The sequence below is a fragment of the Oncorhynchus nerka genome, linkage group LG12 (assembly GCF_034236695.1).
Source record: "Oncorhynchus nerka isolate Pitt River linkage group LG12, Oner_Uvic_2.0, whole genome shotgun sequence".
NCBI classification, from domain to species: domain Eukaryota; kingdom Metazoa; phylum Chordata; class Actinopteri; order Salmoniformes; family Salmonidae; genus Oncorhynchus; species Oncorhynchus nerka.
In genome coordinates, this window is record NC_088407.1 from 40,608,486 (window position 1) to 40,625,375 (window position 16,890).

The window sequence follows — 16,890 nt, forward strand, 5'->3', positions numbered from 1 at the left end:
GTCTGCTGCCTCAGTTTGTATGATGGCATTTTGAATATACTCCAGAATGTTATGAAGAGTGATCAGATGAATTGCAATTAATTTGCAAAGTCCCTCTTTCCACTGCATTTCAGCCCTGCCACAAAAGGTCCAGCTGACATGTCAGTGATTCTCTCATTAACACAGGTGTGAGTGTTGACGTGGACAAGGCTGGAGAACACTCTGTCATGCTGATTGAGTTCGAATAACAGACTGGAAGCTGCAAAGGGAGGGTGGTGCGTGGAATCATTGTTCTTCCTCTGTCAGCCATGGTTACCTGCAAGGAAACACGTGTCGTCATCTTTGCTTTGCACAAACAGGGCTTCACAGGCAAGGATATTGCTACCAGTAAGATTGCACCTAAATCAACCATTTATCGGAAATTCAAGGAGAGCGGTTAAATTGTTGGGAAGAAGGCTTCAGGGTGCCTAAGAAAGTCCAGCAAGCGCCAGGACCGTCTCCTAAAGTTGATTCAGCTGCGGGATCAAGGCACCACCAGTACAGAGCTTGCTCAGGAATGGCAGCAGGCAGGTGTGAGTGCATCTGCATGCACAGTGAGGTGAAGACTTTTGGAGGATGGCCTGGTGTCAAGAAGGGCAGCAAAGAAGCCACTTCTGTCCAGGGAAAACATCAGGGACAGACTGATATTCTGCAAAAAGGTACAGGGATTGGACTGCTGAGGACTGGGGTAAAGTCATTTTCTCTGAATCCCCTTTCCGATTGTTTGGGACATCCGGAAAAAAGCTTGTACGAAGAAGACAAGTTGAGCGCTAATACCAGTCTTGTGTCATGCCAACAGTAAAGCATCCTGAGACCATTCATGTGTGGGGTTGCTTCTTAGCCAAGGGATTTTTTTTGCCTAAGAACACAGCCTTGAATAAAGAATAGTTCCAACACATCCTCCGAGTGCAACTTCTCCCAACCATCCAGGAACAGTTTGGTGACAAACAATACCTTTTCCAGCATGATGGAGCACCTTGACATAAGGTAAAAGTGATAACTAAGTGGCCCAGGGGACAAATCATTGATATTTTGGGTCCATGGGCAGGAAACTCCCCAGACCTAATCCCATTGAGAACTTGTGGTCAAACCTCAAGAGGTGGGTGGACAAACAAAAGCCCACAAATTCTGACAAACTCCAAGCATTGATTATGCAAGAATGGGCTGCCATCAGTGTGGCCCAGAAGTTCATTGACAGCATGCCAGGGCGGATTTCAGAGGTCTTGAAAAAGACCAAATATATGCAAATATTGACCCTTTGCATCAACTTCATGTAATTGTCAATAAAAGCCTTTGACACTTATGAAATGCTTGTAATTATACTTCAGTATTCCTTAGTAACATCTGACAACAATATATAAAGACACTGAAGCAGCAAACTTGGTGGATATTAATATTTGTGTCATTCTCAAAAAAATTGGCCACAACTGTAGATACTCCATTAAAAAGCAGCCATTTCCAGCTACCCGAAACTTTTCAATGTGTGTGTATTTGGTCCTTTATGTAACTAGGCAAGTTAGTTCAGACCAAATTCTTATTTACAATGCTTGCCAAACCAATTGTGTGCTGCCCTATGGGACTCCCAATCACAGCCAGATGTGAACCAGGGACTGTAGTGATGCCTCTTGCACTGAGATGCAGTGCCTTAGACCGCTGTGCCACTCAGGAGCCCCTATAAACTAGTGACTGATTTTGAACATTCAAGCTCATTCTGTTGTAGATTAAAGATATTGAAAACTTAAATTACAAATGTCTACATGAGGTATAACTTAGCATTCTGGTTTGTTTACCTCGAGCTTGTTTACCTCACTGTGGCACAGTTGTGGATAACTTATCTAGACTATCTAAATGGGTTTTCTCTCGCTCATTCATCTCAGGTGCCAGTGAACCTGCTACGTGCTGGACGTATCTTTGTATTTGAGCCTCCTCCCAGTGTCAAGGCCAATATTCTGAGGACCTTCAACAGCATCCCCGTGTCTCACATGTGCAAGGTGACACAACCATATGAATACTGATTCTCTCTGGCTTTCTCTCACTGTGCCTTCTTCTGCCTCTCTCTCATTCTCTCCTTCTAGCTTTCTGATCTCTCCTGTCACTCGACCTCCGTGTTGGTCTCTCACTTACACACACTCCTTCCTCTAAACTTGACTGAATGTTTTCTTTTGACCCTTTTGAATTACTAAACCAACCTTTTCCTCACCACCTCTTCAGGCTCCCGCCTCTACTTCCTACTGGCCTGGTTCCACGCCGTCATCCAGGAGCGGCTGCGTTACGACCCGCTGGACTGGTCCAAGAAGTACGAGTTCGTAGAGTTGGACCTGCGCTCGGCCTGCAACACCGTGGACACCTGCTGGACGACACCGCTAAGGTCAGTCACACACGCAAAATAGACACACATAAAATACGCCCACACTGTTGTCTCTTACGTATGTAAAAAAAAAAATATATAGAAATATTTTATTTAACTAGGCAAGTCGGTTAAGAATACATTAATATTTACAATGGCGGCTTAGGCCGGCCAAACCCTCCCCTAGCTCGGACGACATTGGGCCGAACGGAAATGGGACCAGGGTCTGTAGTGACAGCCCTAGCACTGCAATGCACTGCCTTAGAGAGCTGCCCTACTCAGGAGACTTTCTGTTTGCAGCAATTCTCTGTATTAGATGATGAATCCATCACGAACATGATTCTATGTGATTGGAAACTCCTATACGGATCTGACTTTTGTTAATGCAATTCACACACAATTTATACATTCTTGCAAATGGGAATGAAGTTGTTGGTCACAAAATAAACACAAAAAATGTGTACCTAGAGTGCAGTGACCATAGAATTAGAACATATATGCAGTGCTGTCCAAAATGAAATGATACAATGACTGGGGTAAAAGTGCAGACTGTCAAGCTTTAATTTGAGGGTATTTTTATCCATATCGGGTGAACCATTTAGAAATTACAGCATTTCTTTGTTCATAGTCCCCCCATTTTAGGGAACCCAAAAGTATTTGTCCAAATTAATTTGTGTGTTCGGGGTTCGATCCAGGACTTTCTAACAAGGGAGTGCCTTTGGACTCAAGTTTTTTTTTGAACACCTGTAACTGCCATTTCCTGCAATCTAGGGAAAATAATAATACTCTACTAGGCTGTGGAACCTGGCCTTAAATGATAACAAAAAAACAAAAAAACTTGTTGGATGCATTTGCAGTTTGTTTTGGGTGTGTTTCAGATTATTTTGTGTCCAAAAGAAATGAATGGTAAATTATGTATTGTCATTTGAGTACATTTTATTGTAAATAATATAATGTTTCTAAACATTAATGTGGATGCTACCATGATTACAGATAATCCTAAATTAATCGTGAATAATTATAAGTGAGAAAGTTGTGTGTCTAGCATACCCCCCTCAGAAATGCTAAACTCCCCTGTTATTGCTAATGGTGAGAGGTGTCGTGGCAGAATCAGAATTCTTTAGGTAACATTTATAAATAAGATGTTTTATTCATTTTCATAAGCATGCTCATGTGGAAAAGGTTACTTGGGCCCAGAGAGGGGAGAGGTCGGGTTAGTCTTATCTGTGAATGTGTCTGTAAACTATTCCTAAACCATGTGAGGGGATGGTGTGATTAATGGGGAACCATTTAGGTGGCTCCACAATGGCTGTGTGCCAGTCACGTCTCTCTGTGATCTTGTCCAGGAGGGAGTGCATTTGATATATGCCATTGGATGAGGTAATGTCACAGGGCTATGGTGAAGCACATATAATTAAAGATGGACTTTATGATAACTCTGACTTGTGTGTGGTTTGCTCTCTCATGATTTGGTAATACAGGAAATTTCCACGACATTTGGCGACGAGGAAGGGATGTGAATCTTCACTCTGTGACCAATCCTGACGATCTAGGTAAATAAATCCTGCACGAGGGATCCCTCAAACTTGGGATCTTAGGGAAACCACACTTCGGGAACGAAGCAGATGGACCAACCTTTGATCTGAGAGGAAGCGAGCCGAGTGGATACCACATTTCGAACATAATTTTTTTTAAAACAGAGGTGAGCGAACCACACACATTTGAAGTCGAGTTTTTTAAAAATATGCCTCTGTTACGTATACTCTGAGCGTGAATTCCTGTGTAAGGAGGGCACCTTGGCGGCGTAAGCAGGGCCGAGTCAGAGGAGAGTAATTTGAGAGTTTGTGGACTCAAATATACTCTGCCACTGTCCGGTTACGGGTGACTTAGAGCCGTCCTGACACTGAATTGATCACAGTGGGGATTGGTGCGGGGTGAGGGGCCAAGGGGACTGTGTGTTCTGTGTGAAACATGGTACTTGGTGAAGCCCTATTGGAAGAAGGAGCTCATTCTGTGTGTCTGTGTGATTATCTAAGTGACCCTCAGAAGTGGTGAATTCCAATTATTGTAAATGTGCTAGCCAGGTATGCCCTGGGTTACACTGTGTGAGTATTTTGTTACGGGATCACTAGGTAATATTTGACGCTCTGTGTGAGCGGGGTAGGTTGACTCTGTGTGTACCTTTCAAGTATGTTCTGATGTTCTCTGTGAATGTCTGACCAGTTCTGTGTGAACATCTGACCAATCCTGTGTGGGTGATCCTTAAAGTTCTGTGTGAGTACCTACGTTTTCTTACGTTTTATATGGATTCTGTGAATATTTGAAATTATGATAAATTGTATGTGTGTATAATCAATTACTAGATAGTTGATAAAGTAATGCTGAGAATATAATTAGTTACAATTTAAACCACCCATTCGTAGACGTGGGTAGGTTTTGAGTTGGTATCTATAATTAAAGAATTTGATGAAGATGAGGGTTTAAGCACTATTAAACTAGTCTACAAAATCTGGGAAATTGAGCTCTAGAAACTGATTAGTGTGTTCACTTTTGGTTATCTTACCCTAACGATGTAACTATAAAACGCATATTGGATTATCTCCGTCTGGGTACAACATTTGAAATAAAACTGCCCTTAAGGTCTGATAATGTTATATTTTTTCTTCCCAGTATGAGAGAAGTTGCGGGATTTATTGAATAAACTGTTTTCCATAAAGTTAGAGAGAATTTGAGGGAATCTCGATGTAATTTATAATGTCGTACAAAGCCTAAGGTTTTCCATCAAACTAATTATAATTGCGTGATGTAGTAAAGTAATTGAAATACGTTGCATCAGTAAACATAATCCACTTTTATTAAAAGGCGCAAGATCTGTTTCCTAGTCAATAAATGTCGATTTTATTCTTTGATTGCTAATCTAAACCAGGGCTATTATTTTTCTGGGAATTGCCTATAGTGACGTGTCTTGATTTTAATTGTAAAGTGGGTTTCTTTGCGGAGAATCTTAGTCATTTACATAGTGTTGGTGGTATAGTGGTGAGCATAGCTGCCTTCCAAGCTGGAGTCCTGGGTTTGGTTCCCAGCCAATGCGCTAACTAAAATCTGGGATTTTGATTGTAATTAAACTATTTGTATGTTTTGCCTGGAAAGTTATGGTCGCTAGTGTTTGTATAAGATATAAACTGAACATTTTAATAGCTTGTTTAGGTTAAATTGATAGACAAATTCATTCAACTTAAAATAATAACGAAGCTAATTTTGTTGCAAGACAATGTCTGTTCACTAAATTATCTGCTGGAATAATGTATTGAAAATTGAGTCTAATTTAAATTACTGTATCAATAGAGGAGCCAGTTACCTAAATTACAGAAATTCTAAACCATGGCGGAGAGATAATGGCAATAGAAAGTGATTTCCAAAATGTTTTTCATTCTTATAGATTGACTGACACATGTTATAATTTTGGCGCTGTGTGTGTTATTTTTTAAAGTCTTGGACATTTCATAAGTGTGAAGAGCAAAGAGAAGAGGAAGTTATAAAGTTTGGTTTTAATCTTACGATAAAAGTTAAGGAAAAATGTTGAAATGAGAGGGGTTATATATTTTTGCCCACTGGGAAAAAAGGAATAGGATAGGAAGGGAGTTAGTTGCTGTGTTGGCTACTAATTTTCAGGGTAAGATGCTAGAGGCAGGTAGATTGTTGTGGAATAACGTAAAACTGCGTCATTACGTTGGATATACAATAACATTATTCAAATTGTTTTGACCGTTGTTCAGGTACACTCTTTTCTGTACTTCTGGCAGTACAATTTTGACTGAGAGATGTTGATTTAACTTAATTAAACATTGTATTCTGATGTGTTTGAGTAGGATTCTTTCTTCCAGGACGGAGGGGAGTTGAAGGAGCCATGGGAGAACACGTTTAAATTTGTATTAAATGCCTGGGATTAAATGACTGATTTCTCATGCTGAGAAATGTACTACATTTGCGACAGAGGAAAAAGTATTACATTTAGATAGTAATGAAATCAGGATAATTGTATCTAAGGGTAGCATGTTCAATTAAGCATACATATACTTTGATGTTGATTAAAATGTATGATTAATGATTTGAGGTACAGTGGGATTATCATTAGGTTTGGTTTATAGTTAACTTTTGAGTCTCTGAATCGATGTAGTGTAATGAATACTAACAAAGTGTTTTGTGTCTTTCTGGGAAAATGGGTGTTTCATTGTCTCTCTTTGAAATGTTTCCTGGGACTATAATCTTGGGGAGAGTGAGTGAGATTGAGGCCATAAACTACCAAATTGATAAGGGCCTGGAAGTTTTTGTTTTTACCTTAAGGTTTGCAAATACACACACACAAAACATTTGTTATGACTATTTGTTGGTATTTTTAAACGCACATGGGTTTTTATTTTCTGAGTTTTAATTACACACGTTAATTCTTTTGATAAAGGAATGTTCTGGGAACCTGGGATACAAGCAATTAGGAAATAATTGTCTATTTTATAATTTGTCTAATATAGTAAAATCACTTCTTTAAAGGTTTTGTATGACCTGTGACCTCTGATGACCTTCCGTTGTGGCTTGATCACCCGCATTGCAAAGCCATTTGGAAAATGAATTTATGGTCATTTGTAAATACTGCTTTCAAGACAATTTGTGTAATTTGTAAATATGTTTGAGTTTATAGTTCTTAGCCATATTTGTAATTTGGACCACTGTGAAGAAGGAGAGGGCATTGCTTTTAACTAAGGGTATGCTGCTTTAAGTCTATTTTCCTATGACCACATGAGTTGAATAATTTTAATTTGATTAGGTTAGATGAAATTTTGTTTAATATTTTTTTTCCAGTACTAGTTTTGTTTTTTACATTACTCTCATACTTATTTTCCATCATAATTTGCATATAAAGTCATTAAAAATCCTACAATGTGATTTTCTGGATTTTTTTCTTCTCATTTTGTCTGTCATAGTTGAAGTGTACCTATGATGAAAATTACAGGCCTCTCATCTTTTTAAGTGGGAGAACTTGCACAATTGGTGGCTGACTAAATACTTTTTTGCCCCACTGTATGTGTAAAAAATGGGGGAGGATTCCGTTTTTGAGGTTTTGAATTAAAGTTATACACCTTGAGTGATATGTGAAGGAGTGTATATTGTATTGTTGAGTGTATTGTAATGTTGTGTTTGTTTGTTTTGTTCTATTCCCGAGGGGTATAGGTCTAACTTCTTGATCCTTGGCTCTACGATGGAGTTGACAGTGAGATGGAGAGTATAAGCTAATTTTAAAGAATAGTTTCAATAGAATGTGTTGATATTTTCTTTGAAATATGTTTCGATATGTGTATTAAGAAAAATTGGTAAAAGTAATAATTTATCATGTAGTTAATGAACTAAACTAAACTGTTGTTCTGATCTGTTCTTCCGAGGTTATCATGAAAAGTGACATCAGACGGTATCTTAATGCATGGAAGAGATAATTGGACCGAATAGTGTGTGTACCTCAAAACCCCCTCTAACTGGCTGAAGAATATTGACAAAGGCGTTGAAGAAGGCCTTCCGAACCACTTCTACCGAGAGAAAGGAACCAAGACAGAAATTGGTGTACAGTATCAGATCTAAACTATCAACTGCTTTTCTTTCATGTTTCACTTTGGAGTGTGAGAGGACAGTCCACATGGAGTGTTCATGGAGAGAGATCTGTTCTAGCCTTTTCTTATGATGCTGGTAGATTGGTTGACGAATGAACAAGACATAATGAGTGGTAAAGATGAGACATTGAAATTGGGACATTATCATGGGCCATCCACTTTGAACTGTAAAGCTGAAGAATCAGTGCCTGGTTGGTCAACTGTGCCAATAAAATTGTTTTAGACTTTTGTGGTATCAGGTTGATTGTAGAGGTCTACACCATGTAAAATTAGAGTAATTTAGGTTAAGAATGCATTGAGATACTGATCTGTATTATAATCATGATTTTAAAAGTTAATGGTAGAATTATGGGATAATTATACTGAATGAATGTAAAATCTGCTAATATTGATGTGTGTTACATTGAGGTTTTTACTTTGAGTGATAAGACCAATTTGAATCACTGAGGAATTTCATTCTAAATTTTGGTTGGATAAATAGTTGGGTTGTCAATTATGATTTGGAATATGATTGATTTCCCTGACCTATTCTCTATTCCTGAGCATAAGGAATTTGTCACGTTCTGACCTTTATTTTCCTTTGTTTTGTCTTTATTTAGTATGGTCAGGGCATGAGTTGGGGTGGGCAGTCTATGTTTTGTGTTTCTATGTTTGGTTTTTGTTTCGGCCTAGTATGGTTCTCAATCAGAGGCAGTTGTCGTTAGTTGTCTCTGATTGAGAATCATACTTAGGTAGCCTGGGTTTCACTGTTGGTTTGTGGGTGTTTGTTTCTGTGTCTGTGTTTGTCACCACACGGTACTGTTTCGGTTTGGTTTATTTCTTGTTATCGTTTATTGTTTTGTATTTCATAGTGTTCAGGCTTTTCTTATTAAAATTTGTCATGAACACTTACCATGCCGCATCTTGGTCCGATCCCTGCTACTACACCTCCTCTTCAGACGAAGAGGAGGAAATCTGCCGTTCCAGAAACACCCACCACAAAAGGACCAAGAGGTGTGGTAATGGGCAGCAGCAGCAGCGATGTCAGGATTTCTGGACATGGCAGCGAGATCTGTACTGTGTCACTACTTGGGAGGAGATAGACAGGTGGGCGGTCGACCCAGGGAGAGTGCCGGGGCCCACCTGGGATTCTCTGGAGCAGTGTGAGAGGGGACCCGGCGAATGGAGTCAGCACGGCGGCGCAGTAGGAAGCCCGAGAGGCAGCCCCAAAAATGTCTTGGGGGGTGGCACATGGGGAGTGTACACGGGGAGTGTGGCGAAGCCAGGTAGGAGACCCGCGCCAACTTCCTGTGCTTACCGGAGAGCGAGAGGGACCGGGCAGGCACCGTGTTATTCTGTGGAGTGCATGGTCTCCACGGTGCGGGTGCATAGCCCGGTGCGGTACATTCCAGCTCCTCATATCGGCCGGGCTAAAGTGGGCATCGAGCCAGGTGCCATGAAGCCGGCTCTACACATCTGGTCTCCAGTGCGTCTCCTTGGGCCGGCGTAAATGGCACCAGCCTTACGCATGGTGTCCACGGTTCGCCAGCACAGCCCAGTGCGGCCTATTCCACCTCGCCGCACTGGTTGGGCTACAGGGAGCATTCAACCAGGTAAGGTTGGGCAGGCTCGGTGCTCAAGAGCACCAGTGCGCCTGCACGGTCTATCCAGTGCCACCTCCACGCACCAGCCCTCCGGTGACAGCCCCCTGCACCAGGCTGTCTCTCCTTCTTCTGCCTACAGGGTCTCCCGCCTGTCCAGCGCTGCCAGAGCCTTCCTCCTCTCCAGCGCTGCTAGAGTCTCCCGTCTGTCCAGAGCTGCTAGAGTCTCCCGTCTGTCCAGAGCTGCTAGAGTCTCCCGTCTGTCCAGAGCTATTAGAGCCGCCAGTCTGTCCTGAGCTGCTAGAGCCGCCAGTCTGTCCTGAGCTGCTAGAGCCACCAGTCTGTCCTGAGCTGCTAGAGCAGCCAGTCTGTCCTGAGCCGTCAGTCAGCCAGGAGCTGCCAGAGCTGTCAGTCAGCCAGGACCTGCCAGAGCCGTCAGTCAGCCAGGAGCTGCCAGAGCTGTCAGTCAGCCAAGACCTGCCAGAGCCGCCAGTCAGCCAGGACCTGCCAGAGACGTCAGTCAGCCAGGACCTGCCAGAGCCGCCAGCCAGCCAGGAGCTGCCAGAGCCGCCAGCCAGCCAGGAGCTGCCAGAGCCGCCAGCCAGCCAGGAGCTGCCAGAGCCGCCAGCCTGCCAGGAGCTGCCAGAGCCGTCAGCCAGCCAGGATCTGCCAGAGCCGTCAGTCATCCAGGATCTGCCAGAGCCGTCAGTCAGCCAGGCGATGCCAGAATCGCCCTTCACTCCGGAGCTGCCGGGAGCTGCCAGAACCGTCAGTCAGCCAGGAGCCGTCAGTCAGCCAGGAGCTGCCAGAGCCGTCGGAGTGAAGAGGAGGAAATCTGCCGTTACAGACTTAGAGGGATGCCTGTGCTATATGTTGTGAGGAGGCTATGTTTAGATACTGGTTCTCATGTAACTTAGGGAGCATTTCTATGTTTTTATTTTCCTCAAATGGATTATTCTGTGTTATTAAACATGTGCAAGTTTGTCTTGTAGAATAAAGGTTGTAAACTTAGCTTCAGAAGGTAGAAAGCTGACATATAAGCTAAGGTATTTGACATTGAAGGGATTTGATTTTTTAATTTTATTTTTTAATATTGAGTATGTCCCTTCTAAAGAATAAGAACATTAATTACATGTCCCTGAGAGGGGAATGTCGTGGCAGAATCAGACATCTTTAGGTAACATTTATAAATAATATGTTTTATTCATTTTCATAAGCATGCTTATGTGGAAAAAGTTACTTGGGCCCAGAGAGGGGAGAGGTTGGGTTAGTCTTATCTGTGAATGTGTCTGTAAACTATTCCTAAACCATGTGAGGGGATGGTGTGATTAACCTCTAGTGACACCCCATCCTGTGAACGGGACCGTTGTCATCATCTGACACTAATTAGCATAATGCAACGGACATAAATATTCCTAGAAAATATTCCTATTCATGAAAATCACAAATGAAATATATTGAGACACAGCTTAGCATTTTGTTAATCACCCTGTCCTCTCAGATTTTCTAAATATGCTTTACAGCCAAAGCTAGACAAGCATTTGTGTAAGTTTATCGATAGCCTAGCATAGCATTTTGTCCAGCTAGCAGCAGGTAACTTGGTCACGGAAATCAGAAAAGCAATCAAATTAAATCGTTTACCTTTGAGGAGCTTCGGATGTTTTCACTCACGAGACACCCAGTTAGATAGCAAATGTTCCTTTTTTCCAAAGATATTATTTTTGTAGGCGAAATAGCTCCGTTTGTTCTTCACGTTTGGCTGAAAAATCGCCCGGAAATTGCAGTCACGAAAACGGCAAAAAATATTCCAAATTAGCTCCATAATATCGACAGAAACATGGCAAACGTTGTTTATAATCAATCCTCAAGGTGTTTTTCAAATATCTATTCGATAACATATCCATCGGGACAATTAGTTTTTCAGTAGGTCCGATTGGAGTAATGGCTACCTCTGTATTTTACGTGAGAGTCACCCTGGGAGCCATCAGGTGACCACTTACGGGTATTCTTCAACATAAATGCGTAAAACTACGTCACAATGCTGTAGACACCTTCGGGAATACGGAGAAAGAGTAATCTGGTTGATAGCCCATTCACTGGCCTATAGGGATGCATTGGAACGCAGCGCTTTCAAAACATGAGGCACTTCCGGATTGGATTTTTCTCAGGCTTTCGCCTTTAACACAGACAATATTTTTACAGTTTTGGAAACTTTAGAGTGTTTTCTATCCTAAGCTGTCAATTATATGCATATTCTAGCATCGTATCCTGACAAAATATCCCGTTTACTACGGGAACGTTTTTTTTTTCCAAAAATGAAAATACTGCCCCCTAGTCACAAAAGGTTAATGGGGAACTCATTGATGGTGGCTCCACAATGTCTGTGTGCCAGTCACATCTCTCTGTGATCTTGTCCAGGAGGGGGTGCATTTGATATATGCCATTGGATGAGGTAATGTTTTTGGTTCTAAGTGGTACCAAGAACGAGATAAGAACTTAGTTTAGGAGACCAAACTGAACAATAATTTATAGCCAATGCTGTCTGGCTATGTGTGTCTTTGCTATAAAGGATCTCAGTTGCCAATATGTTAAGCACTCTCGGAGAATTCATTTATGGACACTGAATTGATCTGAGAGTCACAGGGCTATGGTGAAGCTCATATAATTAAAGATGGACTTTATGATAACTCTGACTTGTGTGTGGTTTGCTCTCTCATGATTTGGTAATACAGGAAATTTCCTCTTGGATGCATTATCTTTGTAGGAGCGCCAGGAAATAATAATTATTGATATAAATATTGAGATATTGAAATAAATTATTGAGATACAGCCTATTTGAATTTGAGCTACTTTTGAAGCACATGTTGTGCCCTATAAACTACACTGAACAAAAATATAAATGCAATATGCAACAATTTCTAAGATTTAAGTTACAGTTCATATAAGGATCCTAATCTATTGATTTCACATAACGGGGAATACAGATATGCTTCTGTTGGTCACAGACACCTTAAAAATACAGAAAACCAGTTGGTATCTAGTGTGACCACTATTTGCCTCATGTACACATCTCCTTCACATAGAGTTGATCAGGCTGTTGATTGTGGAATGTTGTCTCACTCCTGTAGATGGCTGTGCAAAGTTGCTGGATATTGGCGGGAACTGGAACATGCTGTCGTGTACGTCGATCCAAAACAACCCCAAACATGCTCAATCGGTGACATGTCTGGTGAGAATGCAGGCCATGTAAGAACTGGGACATTTTCAGCTTCCAAGAATTGTGTACAGATACTTGCAACATGGGGCCATGCATTATCATGTTGAAACATGAGGAGATGGCGATGGTTGAATGGCACGACACTGGGCCACAGGATCTCATCACGGTATCTCTGTGCATTCATTTAAAATGCAATTGTGTTTGTTGTCAGTAGCTTATGCATGCCCATACTAGATGTCGACCGATTATGATTTTTCAACGCCGATACCGAAACCGACTATTGGAGGACCAAAAAAGTCGCTACCGATTAATCGGCCAATTTTAAAAATGTTTTTATTTGTAATAATGACAATTACAACAATACTGAATGAACACTTATTTTAACTTAATATAATACATTGATAAAAATCAATTTAGACTCAAATAAATAATGAAACAATTTGGTTTAACTTCATAGTACGCCCCCCCCCCCGCATGCGGGTTCCTGACTACAGCCTCAAGCTCATTACCATAACGCAACGTTAGCGATTTCTAAAAATCGCAAATGAAATGAAATAAATATGCCTGCTCTCAAGCTTATCCTTTTCTTAACAATCCTGTCATCTCAGATTTTCAAAATATGCTTTTGAAAAAATCAATCATTTGTGTAAGAGTGTTGATAGCTAGCTTAGCATTTAGCGTTAGCATTTAGCACGCAACATATTCACAAAAACCAGCAAAGGAATCAAATAAAATAATTTACCTTTGAAGAACTTCAGATGTTTCAATGAGGAGACTCTCAGTTACATAGCAGATGTCCAGTTTTTCCTGAAAGATTCTTTGTGAAGGACACATCGTTCCGTTTTGTTACTATGCATTTGGCTACCGAAACTAACCGAAAATTCAGTCACCTACACGTCGAACTTTTTTCCGAATTAACTCCATAATATCGACTGAAACATGGCAAACGTTGTTTGAATCAATCCTCAAGGTGTTTTGTCATATATCTCTTCATTGAAATGCCGTTCCTGGAAGCTTGCTTTGTTCTCAGAACCACATGGAAAAATACCAGTAGCTGAGTTTTGCGCACCAATTTCCACGCGGACACCGTGCGGGACACTTGGCAATTGTAGTCTCTTATGGTCAATCTTCCAAAGATATGCCTACAAATACGTCACAATGCTGCAGACACCTTGGGGAAACGATAGAAAGGGTCCGTTCATTCCTGTCGCATTCACAGCCATATAAGGAGATCATGGAAAACGTAGCCTCGGAAATCCTGTTCATTTCCTGGTTGCTGAAACATCTTGGTTTTGCCTGAAGGTTTTGTTCTAAGGCACTCACAGTGAACATCTTTGCAGTTCTGGAAACGTCAGAGTGTTTTCTTTCCAAAGCTATCAATTCCATGCAGAGTCGAGCATCTTTTCGTGACAAAATATTGCGCTTAAAACGGGCACGTCTTTTTATCCAAAAATGAAATACTGCCCCTAGAGTCTTAACAGGTTAAATAATGCAAAAACAAAGTGTTGGTGTTGGAGAAGAAAGTAAAAGTGCTATATGTGCCATGTAAAAAAGCTAACGTTTAAGTTCCTTGCTCAGAACATGGGAACATATGAAAGCTGGTGGTTCCTTTTAACATGAGTCTTCAATATTCCCAGGTAAGAAGTTTTAGGTTGTAGTTAATATAGGAATTATAGGACTATTTCTCTCTATACCATTTGTATTCCATATACCTTTGACTATTGGATGTTCTTATAGGCACTTTAGAATTGCCAGTGTAACAGTAAAGCTTCTGTCCCTCTCCTCGCCCCTACCTGGGCTCGAACCCGGAGCACATCGACAACAGCCACCCTCGAAGCAACGTTACCCATGCAGAGCAAGGGGAACAACTACTCCAAGTCTCAGAGCAAGTGACATTTGAAACGCTATTAGCGCGCACCCCGCTAACTAGCTAGCCATTTCACATCGGTTACACCAGCCTAAACTCGGGAGTTGATAGGCTTGAAGTCATAAACAGCTCAATGCTTGAAGCATAGCGAAGAGCTGCGAAAGTGCTGTTTGAATGAATGCTTACGAGCCTGCTGCTGCCTACCATCGCTCAGTCAGACTGCTCTATCAAATATCAAATCATAGAGTTGATTATAACATAATAACACACAGCAATATGAGCCTGGCCATTCATATGGTCGAATCTGGAAACTATCATTTTGTAAACAAAACGTTTATTATTTCAGTGAAATACGGAACCGTTCCGTATTTCATCTAACGGGTGGCAACCCTAAGTATAAATATTGCTGTTACATTGTACAACCTTCAATGTTATGTCATAATTACGTAAAATTCTGGAAAATTAGTTCGCAACGAGCCAGGCGGCCCAAACTGTTGCATATACCCTGACTCTGCGTGCAATGAACGCAAGGGAAGTGACACAATTTCACATGGTTAATATTGCCTGCTAAACTGGATTTCCTTTAGCTAAATATGCAGGTTTAAAAATATATACTTCTGTGTATTGATTAAACCTGTTTGGGCTAGGGGGCAGCATTTTCACTTTTGGATCAAAAGCGTGACCAGAGTAAACTTCCTCCTACTCTGTCCCAGATGGGAATATATGCATATTATTATTACTGGTGGATAGAAAACACTCTGAAGTTTCTAAAACTGTTTGAATTATGTCTGTGAGTATAACAGAACTCATAAATCAGACAAAAACCTGAGAAGAAATCCAAACAGGAAGTGAGAACTTGATTTTCCAAACAGTGCCATTTGAAGTTCAGCTTAGGTATAGATGTGCATGCACTTCCCAGGGCTTCCACAAGATGTCACCGTCTTTAGATTCTGGTTGTATGATTCTACTATAAAGGATGGGCTCATAGGAGCTCTTCTACTGAGTGGTCTGGCAGAAAGCCTCGGTCACGAGAGAGTGAAATTCTCCGGCTGGAACCTTATTGCTGATTAATGTTTAAAACATCCTAAATATGGATTGCATACATCATTTGACTTGTTTCTAAGACCTGTAACGGAACTTTTTGAGTTTTTGTCTGGAGGAATTAACTACACAACTAGTGGCTAAATGATGGGCTTTATGGAACTTTATGGAACAAATCAGTCATTTATTGTCGAACTGGGATTCCTGGAACTGCCTTCTGATGAAGGTATTCAAAGGTACAGTGCCTTGCGAAAGTATTCGGCCCCCTTGAACTTTGTTATGCCTCTAGCACTGAGATGCAAGTGCCTTAGACAGCTACTCCACTCGGAAGCCCCAAATGTAGAAGTGTTCAGAACATACAGTGCCTTGCGAAAGTATTCGGCCCCCTTGAACTTTGCGACCTTTTGCCACATTTCAGGCTTCAAACATAAAGATATAAAACTGTATTTTTTTGTGAAGAATCAACAACAAGTGGGACACAATCATGAAGTGGAACGACATTTATTGGATATTTCAAACTTTTTTAACAAATCAAAAACTGAAAAATTGGGCGTGCAAAATTATTCAGCCCCCTTAAGTTAATACTTTGTAGCGCCACCTTTTGCTGCGATTACAGCTGTAAGTCGCTTGGGGTATGTCTCTATCAGTTTTGCACATCGAGAGACTGACATTTTTTCCCATTCCTCCTTGCAAAACAGCTCGAGCTCAGTGAGGTTGGATGGAGAGCATTTGTGAACAGCAGTTTTCAGTTCTTTCCACAGATTCTCGATTGGATTCAGGTCTGGACTTTGACTTGGCCATTCTAACACCTGGATATGTTTATTTTTGAATCATTCCATTGTAGATTTTGATTTATGTTTTGGATCATTGTCTTGTTGGAAGACAAATCTCCGTCCCAGTCTCAGGTCTTTTGCAGACTCCATCAGGTTTTCTTCCAGAATGGTCCTGTATTTGGCTCCATCCATCTTCCCATCAATTTGAACCATCTTCCCTGTCCCTGCTGAAGAAAAGCAGGCCCAAACCATGATGCTGCCACCACCATGTTTGACAGTGGGAATGGTGTGTTCAGGGTGATGAGCTGTGTTGCTTTTACGCCAAACATAACGTTTTGCATTGTTGCCAAAAAGTTCAATTTTGGTTTCATCTGACCAGAGCACCTTCGT

At 41.2% G+C, this 16,890-nt stretch overlaps 1 non-coding gene across 1 annotated transcript; it reads left to right on the forward strand.

Moving 5' to 3' along the window:
- The first annotated feature begins 2,676 nt into the window (after window positions 1-2,676).
- LOC115139102 (small nucleolar RNA SNORD50) lies at window positions 2,677-2,749 on the forward strand. The gene has a single exon (XR_003865063.1). It is a non-coding gene; the product is annotated as a small nucleolar RNA SNORD50 (small nucleolar RNA).
- Window positions 2,750-16,890: the final 14,141 nt, after the last annotated feature.